This window comes from Pituophis catenifer, unplaced genomic scaffold (assembly GCF_029215685.1).
Source record: "Pituophis catenifer annectens isolate HBS135680 unplaced genomic scaffold, rPitCat1.0.hap2 SCAF_2, whole genome shotgun sequence".
NCBI classification, from domain to species: Eukaryota; Metazoa; Chordata; class Lepidosauria; order Squamata; family Colubridae; genus Pituophis; species Pituophis catenifer.
In genome coordinates this window covers 32,733,550-32,752,002 of record NW_027256882.1, presented here as the reverse complement: position 1 = coordinate 32,752,002, position 18,453 = coordinate 32,733,550, and the positions used below count along the sequence as shown (strand labels likewise).

Here is an 18,453-nt window from a genome sequence, read left to right as displayed (position 1 = left end):
GCTGGGACAAAGAAAGAGAAAGTTAAGTTTTGCTTCTTTTCTTCTAAATCAGCTGACTGCCTTTGGGCTCTGCCCAGACGGGAAACCAAAATGAATTGTTGCTGCTCTTGAGGGCATCTTCGCTGGCTTCTAAAAGAAGAAGGACAGTATTTTAAAAGGAAGAAATTGGGGAGGAGGAAAAATTCAAAGGACGGAGCCCCGATCAGTTATTCTCAGCCCAACCAGCTCGTTAAAGGGAAAATTGTTTTAAAAACTGTGGAGAGAAGGAATCATCCCTGGGACGAACCCCGATCAATTACAATTGATCCTTTTAAAGAGAGTAAACAAGTTTAAAATATTGGGGAGAAGCCAACATTCATGGGATCCCCTCCCCCCCCTCGATCAATTATTGATCCACACATTCTGCTAATGGAGAGGTGGGGAATCACGGCCCCTTTGTGACTGGTGGGTTTCAAATGGTATATATAGGGTCTATTCTTGTAAGGTCCCAAAATACACTTGAGTCACCACAATGCCAAAGAGAGAGAGACTCAAGACGAGGCTTGCAAAAAAAAACAGATTTTATTTATGGCCAAACACAAAATACTGGGTGGAACTATATCCAGAACATACAGATACAATGCATGTGAGGAGATAGCCACACCTTGGGGAAGGTATGGCGTCCTTTTATACCCTCAGAGACTTAGTCAGCTTAGTACCCAACTCTGGCCTCCCAATCCAGGCCCGTGCATTCCTTGTTGCCCTGCAAGGGGGAATAGAAACTTCCCAATTAGTCATCTTGAGCATTTCTTTGTTTACTCAATTGGCCACTTAGGCCCCCTGGCCCTGGAAAGTAGGAGGCTATCCAGATCAACATAAATTAAGACTGAGGTGTAAATTATGCCTTGGAGATACGTACCATGCTCTTAGATGGCACAAGAAAAAACAGGGAGAAGATTGATATGGGTTCAGGTCAAACGGCAGGGACATATGTTTGACAAATACCAGATACATTACAGGCCTAATAACAGAATATGTTTGTTACAGGAGATAAAGATACAAAGGCATATGTGTATTACAGGAACCTAATGGTTACAGAATCTAGTATGCCGGTATATCATATCCTAGTATTATTTATTATATCCTTATTATTGTTTCCTTTCATTCAGATTGGTTGATTGATTGACTTCAACACCCGAAAGGGTCAATGAGATCCGGGTTCCCCCTGCCCTCTTTTCCAACCATCCAGGCACCCTTCCCTGCTTCGGTCCATTCCTTGTGGCTGCCACTCCACTCTGGTCCCTTTGCTCAGGCCCCTCCACTTGCCCTGCTCGGCTGGACTCTGCTGTCTTCTCCTTCCAGCCGGTCCCTTCTGGAGTCTCCTCTCAGCAGGCGGATCAGGCAGTGGTGGGGGTGATCAGATGGCCAGTCGGCCCTTCTCCCTCTCTCTCTCTCTCCTGTCTCTGCTCCTCCTTTGATTCCCCTGCCTGCCTCCCTTTCTTTCCATCTCTTTCCCCTTCTCTCCATCTCTTTCCCCTTCCTCCTCCCCCTCCCCTTTCCTCAGCTTTCCCTCAGACTTTCCCCTATATTTCCGCCCACTCCGTAATCAATTAGAAGCTTTGTATAACATGGAAACTGATCTTGATGGATTAAAGGGAACGCAATAAAATGTAATAAGGACGAAAGGAGTTACAAGTAACCTTCAATTTATGACTATTTGTTAGCAACCAGGTACAAATGGCTCTGGGGGAAAAAAAGGGCTTAAAACCATTTTCACACTTAACATCTGTTGCAGTGTCCCTGTAGTCACAATTTGGGTGCTTTCAGACTGGCAGGTATTTATGATAGTTGTATTACTTGGAAGAGCTTACATCCTACAATGATACCTTTGAAACCAACAAACACCTGTCTGTTCTTGGGAAGGACTCAATAGGTGGATCAAAAGGCCAAATTCACTCTCAACATCCGGCTGAGTGTGAGATGGACTATAACAATTCACATGTAACAGTCACAGAGTGGGAAGGGATCGTGGAGGTCATCTAGTCCAACCCCCTGCTCATGCTTGAGACCTATACTAGGGTTTCGAACTGCCGACCTTTCTGATCGACAAGCTCAGTGTCTTAGCCACTGAGCCACCTAGCCAGGCTAGCCAGCAGCATCAAATTCTGCTAATTATGTTTTTAATTTAATTTTAATCATTAGATCAGTGGCTCTCCATGTGTAGGTTGTGAAGTCAAATAATTAAGCATTTTAACATGTCTCATTTTTAATGCACATAGACATTAAAAAGTGCCCTATGACAGATTTTCACACTTACGACCATTGCAGCATCCCCACGATTATATGATCAACATTCAGTCGCTTGGCAATTGGCTCATATCTGTGACGGTTGCAGGGTCCCCTGGTCGTGTGATGAACCTTTGTGACCTTCTGACAAGCAGAGTCAACGGGGAAGTCAGATTCTCACTTAGCAGCTGTGTCACTAACTTAACAACGGAAGTGATTCACTTAACAACTGTGACATGAAAGATGGTGATGTAGCGTCACCCCTGAAGGGGTCGCAGGGGACCAGGTCCCCCTTTCCCTCTTACAATCCATCATGTGGCTGCCCATCCACTTGGGTCCCCCCACTTGCCCGGCTCAGCTGGACTCTGCTATCTTGTCCTCCCAGCTGGACCCTTGTGCTGTCTCCTCAGCAGGCGGATCACACGGTTGGGTGGTGGTCAGAAGTCTGGTTGGTCCTTCTTCCTCTCTCCTTCCTGCTGCTTGCTAACCTCTCCTGCCGCTGCCTCTGCTCCTTCCTTGATTCTCTCCATCTTTCTCCTCCCTCCTCCTTTCTGTCTTTCCTCACACAGTTCTCCCTACCTTTCCCAACCCTCCTTTCTCCCCCTTTTCCCAATCTATCCTCATGCATTGCTTCCTCCCTCATTCTATGGGGTGGAGGCCAGATGAGCCAGGAGGCCCCACTTCCCTTCTGTGCTCCCTCTTATTTATGTATGTATGTATGTATGTATGTATGTATGTATGTATGTATGTGTTCGATTTATATGCCGCCCTTCTCTGGAGACTCAGGGCAGCTTACAATGCGTTAAGCAATAGCCTTCATACTTTTTGTATATACCTGCTTAGTAGGGCTTTCGGCCCCCCTAAGCGGTGTTCTTTTTTATACAAAGTCAGTTTATTGCCCCCACAATTCGGGTCCTCATTTTACCTACCTCGGAAGGATGGAAGGCTGAGTCAACCTTGAGCCTGGTGAGATTTGAACTCGCAGTAATTGCAGGCAGCTGGCAGCTAAGTGCTACTTAACAGCACTTTAGTCCACTGGGTCACCAAGGCTCCTTGTAGTACTGTATTACTCAATGTATTACTTAATAAATTTATTGGCATAAAATTGCAAAAAAGGGAACTACAATCCATGAGACACCTACTGTATCAAATTACAATCGGTCTTATAATCAGTAATCCGATTGTTGTAGATAACCTACGCAAGTATAAAAAGATTGATAGGTTTAGTTGTAAAGTATCTTTAATACTGATACACCTGAACACATGTTGCTAACACTGATAAAGTTCCTAGCACACCTCTTTTTTTTTTATCCAGACAAATAAAAATGATGATCAGGTTATTCCTTTATAATGACTGATTGACTGACCAGGGTGGCATAGAACAATAAAGGAAGCTGAAGTAGCAAAAAGCTAAGGAATCTCTGCTTTAAAGGCTTTCGGAGATCCCTGCTTGGTAAATAGGGATTTTTCCAAATTTTTGTCTATGGTTATCCCTTCTTTTAGGGGAGTGTCACGCAGGCGCCTTTGAACAAACAGAAACAGGGCAGAAGGGTCTCTCTAACCAAGGAAGCGTCTGAGAATGTATGGATCAAAGATGCTGTCCTGGCATCAAAAAAGCTCACTTGTCCCCCTTTGCAGTTGAGAGAGATGCGGATCCTCGTGGGCTCCTCAGTCAGGATCAGGTCAGAGCGTTTTGATGGAGACATGGCCTCGTATTTCCCTAGGCATTTCCAAAACACCCAGTGCCTGGTCTGCTCATCAACATTTGTTACGTTCAGTGGCTTGCTGGCAACCCCTACAGCCCATCCTTCTCTATCTCCAACAATAACTTCCCAGAAATGTCTCCCTGTTGAGAACTTCTGACAGCCAAGGACACAAGGATAATGTCCAAATCACCTGCGCCTACATATTGCTATAGCTATCTTACATCCTGGGACAGAAGAATCCTGTAAAAATCTCAAGGTGTCTGAGACAAGATATTTTTCTTTAACTTGCTTAAATCCTTTAACACTCTTTAGATCCTGGGAGACATCAAGGAGGCCAGGATGGGCTGTGTCTGGATCCAGAGTTACATCTGCTGTAAGGGGGAAAGGAAGGGAGGGAGGAGAAGAACAAGAATTTCAGCTGCAGGCCTGGTTTGTGTCTTCACCCCCAAGAGTTTAACCCTCTTGTGTGAATGGAGTTCAGCTTCCAAACACCCCCTCCAGGACTGGAAGACTCATTGTTTTTTTAAACAACACCTAAGCCATTGTCTTGTCAAGAGTCCTCCAACTTTGGCCACTGTAAGACTTGTAGACTTCAACTCCCAGAATTCCCCTGATGGGGCTGCTGGTGTCCAGGTCTCTCTGCTCCCTTTTCTCCAAGCACTCAGGATCTCTCACTGTCTTTGTCCCATCCTCTGTTAACTGCCGCCCTGTTCAGCGCTCCTCTGGTCTTCTCGTTCCATTCACTTAGGTTGCCTTTGCCATCTTCCAGTCCATCTGCCTCCCCTTCAATGGCCACTAAGCTGCACACCTTCAGGATACCTGTATTGCTTTTGGCTCCTCCACTCAGCTCTTCATCTCTTGGCTCCACTGGTCAATTCCCCTAGTCTCTAGTCTCCCATGTGGCCAACACTCGGCTAATTGCCCCCCAGTTCCCCCATGCTGGCTGGAGAATTCTGGGAACTGAAGTCCACAAGTCTTACAGTGGCCAAGGATGAAGATTTCTGGCCAAGTCCTTCAAACCCTTCATAGTGCTCCACCTCTTCTAGCCTCCCTGCACAATTTTCTTTAGCTTCCATGTTGTAGGTGAGAATAATGGGATTCAAAGAGAAAAGTGGTTGGCTTTGCCTTTAGTGAGTTGCTGGGAGGGCCAAGGTTGAACAGGGACTCTACCTGGAGCATTAATCCAGATTACGCAGAGCAAGAGGCTCTCACCAATTTATAGTCAGGCAGTAAAATCAACAGAATGTTATTAGCTTGGTAGGAATTCAATGATCCTTTCACTCCCAGGTCATATTTTCCCATTTATCCAAATATTTCATTCTACACCAAGATTGACTTCAGTTTTCCAGATTATGTAGAGAATGGAGCAGAGTGGAGCAGAATAGGAAAGGAGGAGTAGAACAGAACAGAACAAAAGCTTTATTTGGCCAAGTGTGATCAGACACACAAGGAATTTGTCTCTGCTGCATTAGCTCCTATTTTACATATAAATGGCAAGTAATAGTTCATAAATCATTAAAGTTTACTGGATCATCATAGTTTTATATAGTATCTAATCCTACATTTTTCTTTTTTGTTAATCCTTTATGTTTCTCTTAAAGTTACTGGCATCAGAGCTTAAAATAGCAAGGAAATCCAATTCCTATAACTGATATTTACCTTCCTGTAGTTGAAGTCCACTTTCCAGAGTATCTGGGGAAGAAAAGGGAGGAATTCAGCATCTCATCCCTGGAATTGGAGCAACAGAAGGGCCTCCCTCAGATTCCCCGGTTTGCTTTCCTTGGACTCAGATCAGGAAATAAGGAATAGGGAAAGCTACAAGCCAGAATGTCATTGGTGGCTATATATATTCCATCAGGTATAAATATATTCTACTATATATGCACCTCAGTGGTGCAGCGGACTAAAGTGCTATTAAGTGCTAGCACTTAGCTGCCAGCTGTCTGCAATTAGTCCAAGTTCGAATCTCACCAGGCTCAAGGTTGACTCAGCCTTCCATCCTTTCGAGGTAGGTAAATTGAGGACCCGGATTGTGGGGGCAATAAGCCAACTTTGTATAGAACAACACTGCTTTGGGGGGGGGGGCGAAAGCCCTAATAAGCAGGTATATTCAAAAAAGTATGCAGGCTATTGCTATAATGCATTGTAAGCCGCCCTGAGTCTACGGAGAAGGGCGGCATATAAATTGGACTAATAAATAATAAAAATAAATAAATAAATTCCATATACAGGTAGTCCTCAATTTACAACTATTTCTTTAGTGACGTTATAGCAGCACTGACAAAAGAGCTTTATGACCGGTTCTCACACTTAGGACTGTTGCAGCCTCCCCAGTCCCGTGATCAAAATTCGGACACTTGGGGACCAGCTTGTATTTACGATGGTTGCAGCATCCCATGATTCTGGGATTGTCCTCTTCAACCTTCCTGGGGAGCTTCTGACATTCAAAGTCAATGCATGAATCCAGATTCATTTATCAACCACGATTCACTTAACTGCCATCATTTTCTGAATAACTGGCAAAAAAGTTCATAAAATGGGGCACAGATCACTTAACAACTGCCTTGCTTAGCAACAGAAATTTTCAGCTCAACTGAGATCGTAAGTCAAGAACTACCTGCATATATTCCATTATACTTAGTGGAAACTTATTCTGCGTCCCCAGTGATCAGGGCATATGGATTTGGGCTACGAAGAATACAGGTAGTTTCAATTTACCAACCTAACTGAGACACTGATCCTGAAATTGATCCCTCTTTGATCCATGTGACATTGACCCAGAATCTCTCTTGGATGCTCAAAATGTCATCCAGTGTAAAACTCCAGCGGCTGTTTTTTACCTCTCAGTTTTTTCATAGTGCTTTTCAGAAGCCCAGGAATATCGCTGTAATCCCGAATTGTCCACTTTGGCTCTAGAAGTAAATCCACCGGATTCTCAGATGTTTCCTTAGACTGGTACCTGGCAAGACAAAATAGCAGAATAACAGAGTTGGAAGGAACCTTGTAGGTCATCTAGTCCAGCACACACACCCCATCGGCCCAAGGAGGAGACCCCACACTGTTTCTGACAGATGGCACTCTAGTCCCTTCTTGAAAACTTCCACTGATGAAGATCCTACAACGTGTGAAGGCAAAGCTCTTCCAGTGGTTCATTCTCCTCAGTCAGAATTTTTCTCTTATTTCCAGGTTGAATCTCTCCTTGATCAGTTTCCATCCATTATTCCTTTTCTGGCCTTCAGGTGCTTTGGAAAACAGATTGACCCCCTTCTCTCTGTGACAGACCCTCAAATATTGGAACACTGTTGCTATCATGTCTCCCCTGGTCCTTCTCTTCACTAGACTAGCCATGCCCAGTTCCTGCAACCGTTATCAACCTGCCAATAGAAGAAGCTTTCTAAACCATCAGATGGTGCTTGAGGATTGGCTAGCTACACGATCCAGTCTGGGTTGGTCACCAGAGGTTTTGTCTTCTGAGATTTCGGATTCATGCTGGAGCCCATCCTCAGGGAACTTCTCTCTCTCTCTCTCTCTCCAGAATGTCTGCACTGGGCTGTTCTACACATGGTATTTATGTGGGGCCTGGTTGTATGTGGCTTTTAGTTGTTAAGTGGGGTGTTGATGGACAGCTATTAACTCATTGATTGTCATTTTCTTGTGTTGCCCCATCCTCGGATCCTAAGTACCGTAAGCTGGTGGGAAATAAGCAGTCCTGTTGACTGACAAGGCCCCTGTTTCCATGGCTTCAGTCAATTCTCTGGCTAGCTATTCAAATATAGGCACCATGTGCGACTCAGTGGATCCTGACCCAGAACTGCACTCATCCACCTTCATCAACTTAAACAAGAGATCTAGTAGAGGCAACTAAGTTCCAGTTTGGGGCTCCCTAATCTTCAAAATTCTTGTGAATCTCTTGGCGAAAACAATGGATTTGTCAGAGTTTGCAGCAATCCAACCAGCACCCAAGTAAATAATTCAGCAGGATTCATTTATAGAAGAAACTTCTTTATATACAATAATATAGAGCATGATGCATGTATACAATACCCATGCAGTAGAAGCCAGGACCAGAATAACCAGAACTCAGAAACACAGAAGCTATATTGCAAGGACAAAGTAACTCTTTTATATATATACAGATCAGTCAAGCTAAGCCCCGCCCAGGCTCCGAGCCATCTCCCATGGCTCACAATAGATCCTGTTTGTTAGTCACCAAACAGTTCCCATTGGCTGACTTGTTGTTATGGCTATTCCAGCTCATAATTTCTTATACACTGACAGGATTGTGTCTTACCAAATGACTGATGACTAATATGGGTGAGATACGTAATCAAAAAGAAGATGGATGTCACATTCAAATTGATCTTGATGGATTAAAGGTAATGCAATGAAATTTAATAGAGATGGATGCAGTTACAAGTAACCTTCAATTTATGACTATTTGTTAGCAACCAGTTATAACGGCTCTCAAAAAACTGACTTACAACCATTTTTCCACTTAACATTTGTCACAGTGTCCCTGTAATCACAGTTCAGGTGCTTGGCATGTATTTATGATAGTTGCATTACTTGGAACAGCCCACATCCCACAATGATATTTTTAAAACCATCAAACATCTGTCTCTTCTTGGGAAGGACTCAATAGGTGGATAAAAAGGCAAATTCATTCTAAACATCTGACTGACTATGCAACCAACTATAAAAATTGATCATATCAAAAATTGAAATTATATTGTGTTCCTCAGTTATCTGAGGAAATGTCTAAAAAGCTGTGAAATACAGTACGTTATCCTTACATTAAAATACTGTGAAATAAAGAAAGACCTTTCCAAAATAGGAAAACTGCTGGCGGAGCTGCTGATCTCTGAGACTGTAAAGAAAAGGGTGGATTTACTTACTTCTTCAAGATGCTTCCGATGTCCTGAAAAATAAAGAGACAAAGCACTGAAAGGAACCATTTCCTAATATCCTAATATTATATTCCTTATATTCACAAAATAAATGAGTGAAACGTCTGGACAACCAGACACTAACATACATATAAAGTACTTCTATTATTTTTTTTTTAAATCCCATTGCTCTTTTTTCCCCAGCTGTTTATCTCTTTAGGATGTGTTCTTGTTATATGTTATATATATCAGTGAAATCACAATCCAGTAGTTTCTAGGCTTTTTTTTTAATCTTTTTCTTAGACTAAGGAGACTAAGATAGATCTATTTCAGGCTTATAAACCCTCATCAGTTAGCCACACCCTCATCCCATGTATCCTCCCTGTAAAGTGGATTGTGATTTCAATGAACTAGGGCTGCATAAAAATCTTGGTTTACGTAGGAAGAACGAGAAATACATAAACATACATACATACATACATACATACATACATACATACACACACACACACACACACACAAACATACATAATAGCAAAAAGAAAAGACCATTTGAAAGACAAAATAGTGCGTCAATAGGATTAAAAAATCCCCTGCATTTATGCTTCCAGAATCAAGGCACTTTGGAAAATCCAAGTGGTGATAATACTTTGGAGAAGGTGATCAGTGTTGGGTTTCTCCTTGGCCTGGAGATTTAAGAGGAGGGGGAGACCCTACAAAGAACACCCACCACCACATCCCCTAATAGGGCATAGGAACCTCAAATGGTGAGGAATATAGAGACAGTGCCTAGAATTTAGAATCCTTGCTTTTTGCATGGCCTGCTGTTTCTGTATTACACTATGTATCCCTAATATTGGCCATTACAGGTAGTCCTTAGTGAGCATTCGAAGTTACCCCAGCACCGAAAAAAACTGAATTATGACCATTTTTCACACTTAAGAAAGTTGCAGCATCCTCATAGTCACATGATCAAATTCATGGCAACTGGTTCATATTTATGAACTGACTATTATTTAGTCATATTTAGGCTGACTCTGATTCTGGGTTTTATAATTTATAATTAATTAGTTATTTGGTTTAAAATGGGATTTTATTGTACATGTTTCTTAACTTGTGTTCGCCGCCTTGAGTCCTTCGGGAGAAGGGCGGCATATAAATACATGTAATAAATAAATAAATAAATAAATATTTATGACGGTTCAAGTGTCCTGGGGGTCATGGGATCACCATTAGTGACCTTCTGACAAGCAAAGTCAATAGGGAAGCCGGATTCATTTAACAACAGTGTTACTAATTTTACCACTGCAGCGATTCACTTAAGAAGTGGCATGAAAGGTTGTAAAATGGGGCAAAATTCACTTAACAAGTTTTACTTAGCCACAGAAATTTCGGGCCCAAGGGGAGGACTACCGATAGCCTTCATACCTTCCAGTTTCCTTTCCATAGAGATAGAAAAAGTAAAAAAAGATTAATAAATAAGGAGTTGAAAAAAAGATTTTGAACTTTGTCGAGTACAGCCAGAATCTTACATGCAGACATGAAAAGATATATCTCTCCAAAGCGCTGAGAAAGCAGCAAATTAACAGATGGAGATAGATTACAGACCCAAAAGAGAAATGAAATTTTAATGGAAGACTATGAAGTTTTAAAATATAGAAAGACCGGACTGGAACTTACAGTACTGTGAAAAATGATTTTAATTTGCTGATAATATTGTCTGACTATTAGAAGAAAGTATATAAAGAAAAATGGATGTTTTGATCATTTGACAAATCAGCTGTTATATCTTCTGCTTCCTTTTAATGCTGGAACCTAGAGCTGGGATACCACCTATGTGTGAAAAAAGATACTATACTACTACATCAGGGATGTCAAACTCAATTTCACTGAGGGCCGCATCAGGGCTGTGGTTGATGGGGGGGAAAACTGGGTGGGTGTGGCCAACTGGGTGGGTGTGGCTTACTTGATGCCACCCTCTAAACTGCTGGCATGTTTCCTCTTCATACTGGGTAGAGATTGGGCCGAAGTTACACTGGCCTGATCTTTTCTCTTCACACTGGGTAGACCAGGACGGCCCCACGGGCCGGATCCGACCACATCACAGGCTGCATCTGAGCCTTGAGTTTGACACCCCTGTACTACATGGTTGGAAAAAACTTTGACAGGAAGCCAGAATTGATAAAAAGAAGGGAAACAAAGTGAAAGGTAAACAACACCTGGAAGCCGTCTATTTGTTTTGTGTTCTACTTCTATTTGCTTTCTGGCTGTTTGGGAGTAACTGGTGAGCCTTTTGAAGATCTTCAAAGGAGTGTGGATTATAAACAATAGGAATTGCCCTCGAAACTGAACATTTGACTCTGTGGATTAATGAGACATGAGGAAATTTGGTGGGCTAATCTGGATTATAAATACTGTTTGATAGATCATCTTACGAGGTGAAAGAAGAAAAGTTCTTTACAAATTTGGATAACTCAGAGGGAGTAAATTGTCAGATTTTGGGGACTATAAAAATTGTGGATTCTTAGGAACAATACCGGGACTGGGAAATTCTTTTAATATCGGCTTTTTGGTGTTCTGGACCATTGGGACATTGGGATTTTGGTGGACCATTGAGTGACTTTTAGCCCATTAAATTAAAGCAAAATGTTACAACACAGAAAAATAAATACACTTCAAAAAGAAATACTATTGAAGCTTCAATGTACTCAGGAAGCTATGACAAGGAATGATAGGGAGATGAAGACACTGATGCATGATACAGATGTGAGACTAGGAAATCCTCAGCAAAAAGACAATGAAAAATGAACAACAAATTCAGAAAACAGAGGACAAACTAGAAGAAGAGGAAAGAATAGAGGAGATAAATCAACAAATGACACAAACAGATAAAGATACGGAAGAGATAGTAAATTATTTTTTGAAATGGAACAAGTAGATTACTCTTTAAGAGGTCAAAACATAGAAGAGGACAAAGAGAATGATCTCCCAGAAGTAATGAAAGAGTTATTGATGGGTGCTCTAGAGATTGAACAGCGAGAGGTAGATGCAGAGGCAGATGAAATATTTAGACTAAATATGAGTGATGTAAGGGGATACAAGATCCCAAGGGAAGAGTATGGAGAAAAAGTCAAAAAGCCAGTAAGAGTTGAAATACTAAAAAGGGCAAGAGATAATGGATACATACAGTATACTTCTTAATATGGGATAACTTTAATAAGGGTTAGAAAATAGAGGTAGAAATTAGAAATTGAGAAAATATGTATACTGCTACATAATATATTACAAATACTATCAGTAGGTATACGTAAATGTTAGAAATTGAAAAATTATTACCATGTATACATAAACAGCATTATTATTATTAGTATTGTGTATAAAGTAAATTGACCCAGACAATACCATTGTTTCTACTTGGAAGCTGCTTTTGAACTTTGTGCTCAAGATAGAAAAAAATGAATTTTTGATGTTTGATTTTGCTTATTAGATTAATCTGTTTTTATAGACATGGCTAATAATGACTAAATATGCAAAAATAAAATGACCTCCAAGGTCCCTTCCAGCCCTAGGATTCTATGATCTCAACTTCCTGCCTGACCTGTAAGAGTTTGCTGGCTGGCTGCTGAAGCTTCTCTTCTATCTCCTGGATGAGATGGTCAAGAGAGCCCAGTTCCTCCATGTGCTTGGCCAAACCCTTCTCCATTCTTGCCATAATATCCTCCTCCGTCTCTTCCATTTGAGTCAATAGAAGCTTCTCCTGTCCTTCTAACCAGAGTTGTAGCTCTCTGAATTCAGCCACTACATTTTTTTTCTCTTTTTCAATGAGGTCCTAAAACAAGAAAGAGAAAAAGCAAAAGGCATATTTTTATTTTAATTATTTTACTTAATGATTTTTATTTTAATTGTTATAATAATTAAACAGATTTCTTGAAGAATCCAGAAGTGAGGTGGGGAAAAACCCCTTTTGACATTAAAACATGCAGGGAGGAAAGTAAATGGCTCCAGTTTAAAGGAGCCTGGATAGCTCATCAGACTAATGCATTGTATTTAACTCCAGCTGTCTGCAATTACTATAAATTCGAATCTCACCAGGCTCAAGGTTGACTCAGCCTTCCATCCTTTCTAAGGTAGGTAAATTGAGGACCCAGTTTGTGGGGGCAATAAGCTGACTTTGTGTAAAATATACAAAAGTATGAAGGCTATTGCTTAACGCATTGTAAGCCACCCTGAGTCTCCGGAGAAGGGCGGCATATAAATCAAATTAAAAAAAAAAAAGATCTTTCATTAAAATTTTCTTGGCAATCTGGGATTCCAAAAAAGGAGACAGAAAAATGTTTGAATTCACAATTTTTTCAATAAGATGAAATATGGTTTGCATTCAATTATTAAACAAAACAAACCCATTGTATAAAAGATGGCTCATGGGATAGGGGCACTTAACGCGTGACTCATTCAGCCAATGGTGACATCTCAGTTCCCAGGTTAAGAATAAGTTCTGTGTCCTACACCGTCTTTAGCTTCAATTTCATTTAAGTCAGAACTTGTACTTACAAACAGGCTGCCTATTATTAAAGATGGCGGATGGGGTTCTCCTGATGGATCCTGATAGGTTCCTGATGGAGCTTGGGCCATTCCCTGAGACTCTGGCTCACGACTCGACTGAAGAACTGGTGGCAGCCTGGGAAAGGGCGGCCGCCGGAGCTTTGGACCGAGTCGTGCCTCTGCGGCCTCTGACCTGATGCCGTCTGGCTCCCTGGTTTTCGGAGGAGCTGAGGGAGATAAAGCGCCGGAGAAGATGCCTGGAGAGTGATTGGAGGGCCAGCCGTTCCGAATCCGACCGAACACTGGTGAGGTCTTACATTAAGACCTACCTAGTGGCGATAAAAGCAGCGAAATCTAATTATTTCTCGGCTCTTATTGCGTCTGCAGAGAACCGCCCAGCCTTCCTGTTTAGGGTGACCCACTCCCTCCTCCATATGGGAATGCGGGAAGACCCCTTGCAGGAGAGGGCTGAGGATTTTGTGCAATTCCTGCATGATAAAATCAGATTCGGGAAGGTCTGGACTCCGATTGGATGGCTTCAGGGGGGGTGATGGAAGGGGGCCTTGAGAGTGTTATCTGGGAGGAGTTTGACTCTGTGACTCCCGAGAACGTGGACAGGATTCTGGGGAGGCTGAGCTCTGCCACATGTTTATTGGACCCGTGTCCCTCCTGGTTGGTGCTGGCCTCCCGGGAGGTCACATGAGGCTGGCTCCAGATGATTATTAATGCTTCTTTGAGTGAGGGTTTCCTCCCCCCCCCCGCCTTGAAAAAGGCAGTGGTGAGGCCCCTCCTCAAGAAGCTTGCTCTGGACCCGGCTGTATTAGCGAACTATCATACAGTCTCCAACCTCCGCTTTGTGGCGAAGGTTGTTGAGAGTGTGGTGGCACAACAACTTCCTTGGTAGCTGGATGAAACTGTCTATCTGGATCCGTTCCAGTCGGGCTTCAGGCCGGGATACAGCATGGAAACGTCATTGGTCGCTTTGGTTGATGATCTCTGGAGGGCTCGGGACAAGAGGTGCTCCTCTGTCCTAGTCCTATTGGACCTCTCAGCGGCTTTTGATACCATCAACCATGATATCATGCTGCGCCAACTGGAGGGGCTGGGAGTGGGGGGCACCGTGCTGCGGTGGTTCTCCTCCTTCCTCTCCGACCGGACACAATCTGTGTTGGCAGGAGGTCAGAGGTCGACCTCGAGGCGCCTCATGTGCAGGGTGCCACAAGGGTCGGTCCTCTCGCCCCTGTTGTTCAACATTTATGTGAAGCCGCTGGGGGAGATCATCCGTGGTTTTGGGGTGAAGTGTCATATGTACGCTGATGATACCCAGCTGTACATCTCCACCCCAGACCACCCCAATGATGCCCTTGACGTGATGTCCCGATGTCTGGAGGCTGTGCAGATCTGGATGAGGGGAAACAGACTCTGACTCAACCCCTCAAAGACTATGGCTCCCGGCTTCCCGGTATAGCCAGCTGGTACCATTGCTGGCTATTGGGGGTGAAACTCTGGCCCCCTCAGAGAGGGCTCGCAATCTGGGTGTCCTCCTGGATGCACGGCTGTCTTTAGACGACCATATGACAGCTGTGGCCAGGGGGGCTTTTTATCAGATTCGCCTGATCCACCAGTTGCATCCCTTTTTGGACCGGGATGCCCTGCGCACAATCACTCACACCCTCGTCATGTCCCGTCTGGACTACTGCAACACTCTCTACATGGGGCTCCCCTTGAAGGGCACTCGGAGGTTCCAACTGGTCCAGAATGCGGCCGCGCGGGTGATTATGGGTGCGACCCGATGCACCCACATGACACCTCTCCTGTGTGAGCTGCACTGACTCCCGGTGGTCTTCCAGGTGCGGTTCAAGGTGTTAGTGACCATCTTTAAAGCGCTCCATGGCTTAGGACCTGGCTATTTACGGGACAGCCTTCTGCCACCGATAGCCTCCCACCGACCAATACGCTCCCACAGAGAGGGACTCCTCAGGGTGCCGTCAGCTAAACAATGTAGACTGTCGACCCCCAGGGGGAGAGATTTCTCTGTGGGGGCACTCACCCTCTGGAATGAACTGCCCGCCGGGATACGTATGATTCCCGACCTGTGTACCTTTTGCCGTGCCCTTAAGACCCTGCTATTTCAACAGGCTGGACTGGTATAATGAAATTGGAATGGGGTGTTTTAAAATTGAGGGTTTTAATGTAACGGCTGAAATATTTAATCTATTTTTAAATTGTTTTAAATTTTGTATTTTCATATTGTTTTATGATGGCTGTACACCGCCCCGAGTCCTTCGGGTGAAGGGCGGTATAGAAATTTAATAAGTCTAATCTAATTTAATCTAATCTTCCTATTAGCTCAGAAGCTCCTAACCGTTGGATCAATACTTACAAGCCTCTCCTGCAATTTTTGCTCTATATCTCCTTTGTATGTAGCTATTTTTTCTTTCTGCTCCTTCTGAGCCTTCAGGCAATCCTCCACCTTCATCTGAAGAGAAAATACAAAGTTTTAAGTTTTTTTTCGGTAAAGGATTACATCGGAGGGAAGACCTAGTTAGAATATATATTCAATCGTCATAAATACATGACAATTGGAAAATATAGTCATATGACTATATAGAAAATATAGTCATCTCAGAAACATCACTGAGAAATTATAGTTTGGGCTGATCCAGCAGGAGTGATTTTCGGCATCTGGACTCAAGATTTTGGAGGACTCCATGACAATTTTGCTCTAGAGCAAATGCGGAAAGGGAGCTGGCAAAGGGAGCCTATTTCTCCCTACAGGCAATTTCCTTTACTAAGCAAGACAGGGACACTGCAATCGTCATAAATACATGCCGGTTGCCAGGCGTCCCAATTTTGATCAGTGACCACAGGGATGCTACAATGGTCATATGTGTGAAAACAGTCATAAGTCACTTTTTTCGATGGTGTTGTAACTTTGAACAGTTACTAAACAAGTGGTTGTAAATTGAGGACTATGGTAAATCTGTCTTCAAAGAATTGCAACCTCAGAAGATAAAGCAGGAGGTGAAGGTCTCAGGTTGGAATTAGGGAAGATTGTTAAAGGAATGGCTGAGGCAGAAAGTTGCACATGATGTAATAAGACCAGTAATGAATGGTGGGTGGGACACTACTACCTAGCAACAAGAAAATTAAAGAAAGTTAGAAGGACTCCGATTAGAAAAATGTTAGCTGAGGCACATAGACATAAACTTTGGTAACTTCTACTTTATTATAACAATAAAACACAAACTCCTTTTGATAACAAAGATTATTAGCATAAAATATGCAATTTATGAAAGAGGAGGGTAAAGTAGTCCAGGATAAGAGATCAAAAGAAACACCTCTCAAAGAACCAATGAGTGATTCTTAGGGTGTTAACTTCCTTGATCTTCAGTGTATAAAATTTGTATTGGTATATGGTTCGGGGTCTTGGCTCCTTTAACTGGTGAGACCCTTTTGAAGCATTTCAATAAAAGTCCCCTGAACAGGGTCTCCAGTCTGGTTCTGATTGGTATCTGCACCAGGCTAAACCCAGTTTGCTGACAACAGAGGAAACAAGTAAATTGGTCCAAGGATTGCCAGATTGCCACCTGGATGCCCCTCCTCAGCGATTCCTCCTGGCTGACTCCTACCTGGTATTCCTGGAAAGCCTCCTCCGCAGGGATCACCCAGTGGCCCCTGTGCTCTTTGGATCGGTCGCAGACCACGCAGATGAGGGTCTCGTGGTCCTTACAGAAGAGCTTGAGGGGTTCCCAGTGCTTCGGGCAGAGGCTCCCTCCTTCCTCGCCTGGATAGCCGCCGCATTGCCTGGCCACTTCCACCAGCCGCGCCAGCTGCCGGTTGGGGAGGAGGCTGCGGGGCGCGAAGGTCTGTCTGCACTGGGGGCAGGAAGCCTTTGATTTCGACGTCCCCCAACTGCGGATCAGGCAGTCCCGGCAGAAGTTGTGGCCGCACTTGGGGATGAGCACGGGGTCCTGGAAAAAGTCCAGGCAAACGGAGCTTTCCCATCTATCCTCATGCATTGCTTCCCCCCTCATTCTATGGGGTGGAGGCCAGATGAGCCAGGAGGCCCCACTTCCCTTCTCTGCTGCCTCTTCCCATCTCTCTCTCTTGGTCTCCTCCTTCCTGTCAAAACCTCCTCCTTTACCTTCCCTTCCCCCTCATGATGCACTTAAAATGGGGCAAAGCTCACTTAATAGCCGTCTCACTTGGCAGCAAAAATTTGGAGCTCAGTTGTGGTTGTAAATCGAGGACTACCTGTATTAGGTAAGTTTGGATAACTCACCTGCACCTTTGCCAACAGCAACTTGTCAAGTCTTCAGTTTAGATGCTTTGAGATGTTCCAGAGAGCTGCTGTTAGCAATCAGTGTCACCATATCAGTGTTAAGTTTCACTCTCCTTATTATTTATTTGTATCTCGCCTTTATTATTTTTATAAATACCTCAAGGTGGCAAACATAGGAAACACATCTTCCTCCTCCTATTTTCCCCACAACAAACCTGTGAAGTGGATCGGACTGAGACAGAATGACTGGCTCAAAGTTACCAACTGGCTTTCAGGGCTAAGGCAGGACTTGAACTCACCGTCTTCCTCTTCCTAGCCAGGTGCCTTAACCAGTAGATCAAATTGGATCTGACGCCCATCTCAATATCGAAGCGTTTTGGGCTGATTACTGAATAAATTTATTGGCATAAAATTGCAAAAGAGGGAACTACAATCCATGAGACACCCACTGTATAAAATTACAATCAGTCTTCCAATCAGTAAAAAAATGTTTTTAATAAGTTTCCTATGTTCTTTGTTGTATTATTATTTTTTTGCTGTAAGCTGCCCAGAGTCCCTTGGGGATTGGGCAGCACAGAAATTCAATAAATTAAATTAACTTAAATTAAATCCGATTGTTCTAGATAACCTACGTAAGTATAAAAAGATAGAAAAAGTACTAGGATTTGTAACAACAACAACAACAAAAAACCTGTGAGGCTATAAAGTTTACACTGAGTGTAATATTTGCTAGGGTTTGTTGGATTATGACAATTATGTGTTAAAAGGA

General features: G+C 43.2%; 1 pseudogene; it reads right to left on the bottom strand.

Moving 5' to 3' along the window:
* Window positions 1-3,764: 3,764 nt before the first annotated feature.
* Window positions 3,765-17,421, bottom strand: LOC139310080 (E3 ubiquitin-protein ligase TRIM39-like; annotated as a pseudogene).
* Between the last annotated feature and the right edge of the window lie 1,032 nt (window positions 17,422-18,453).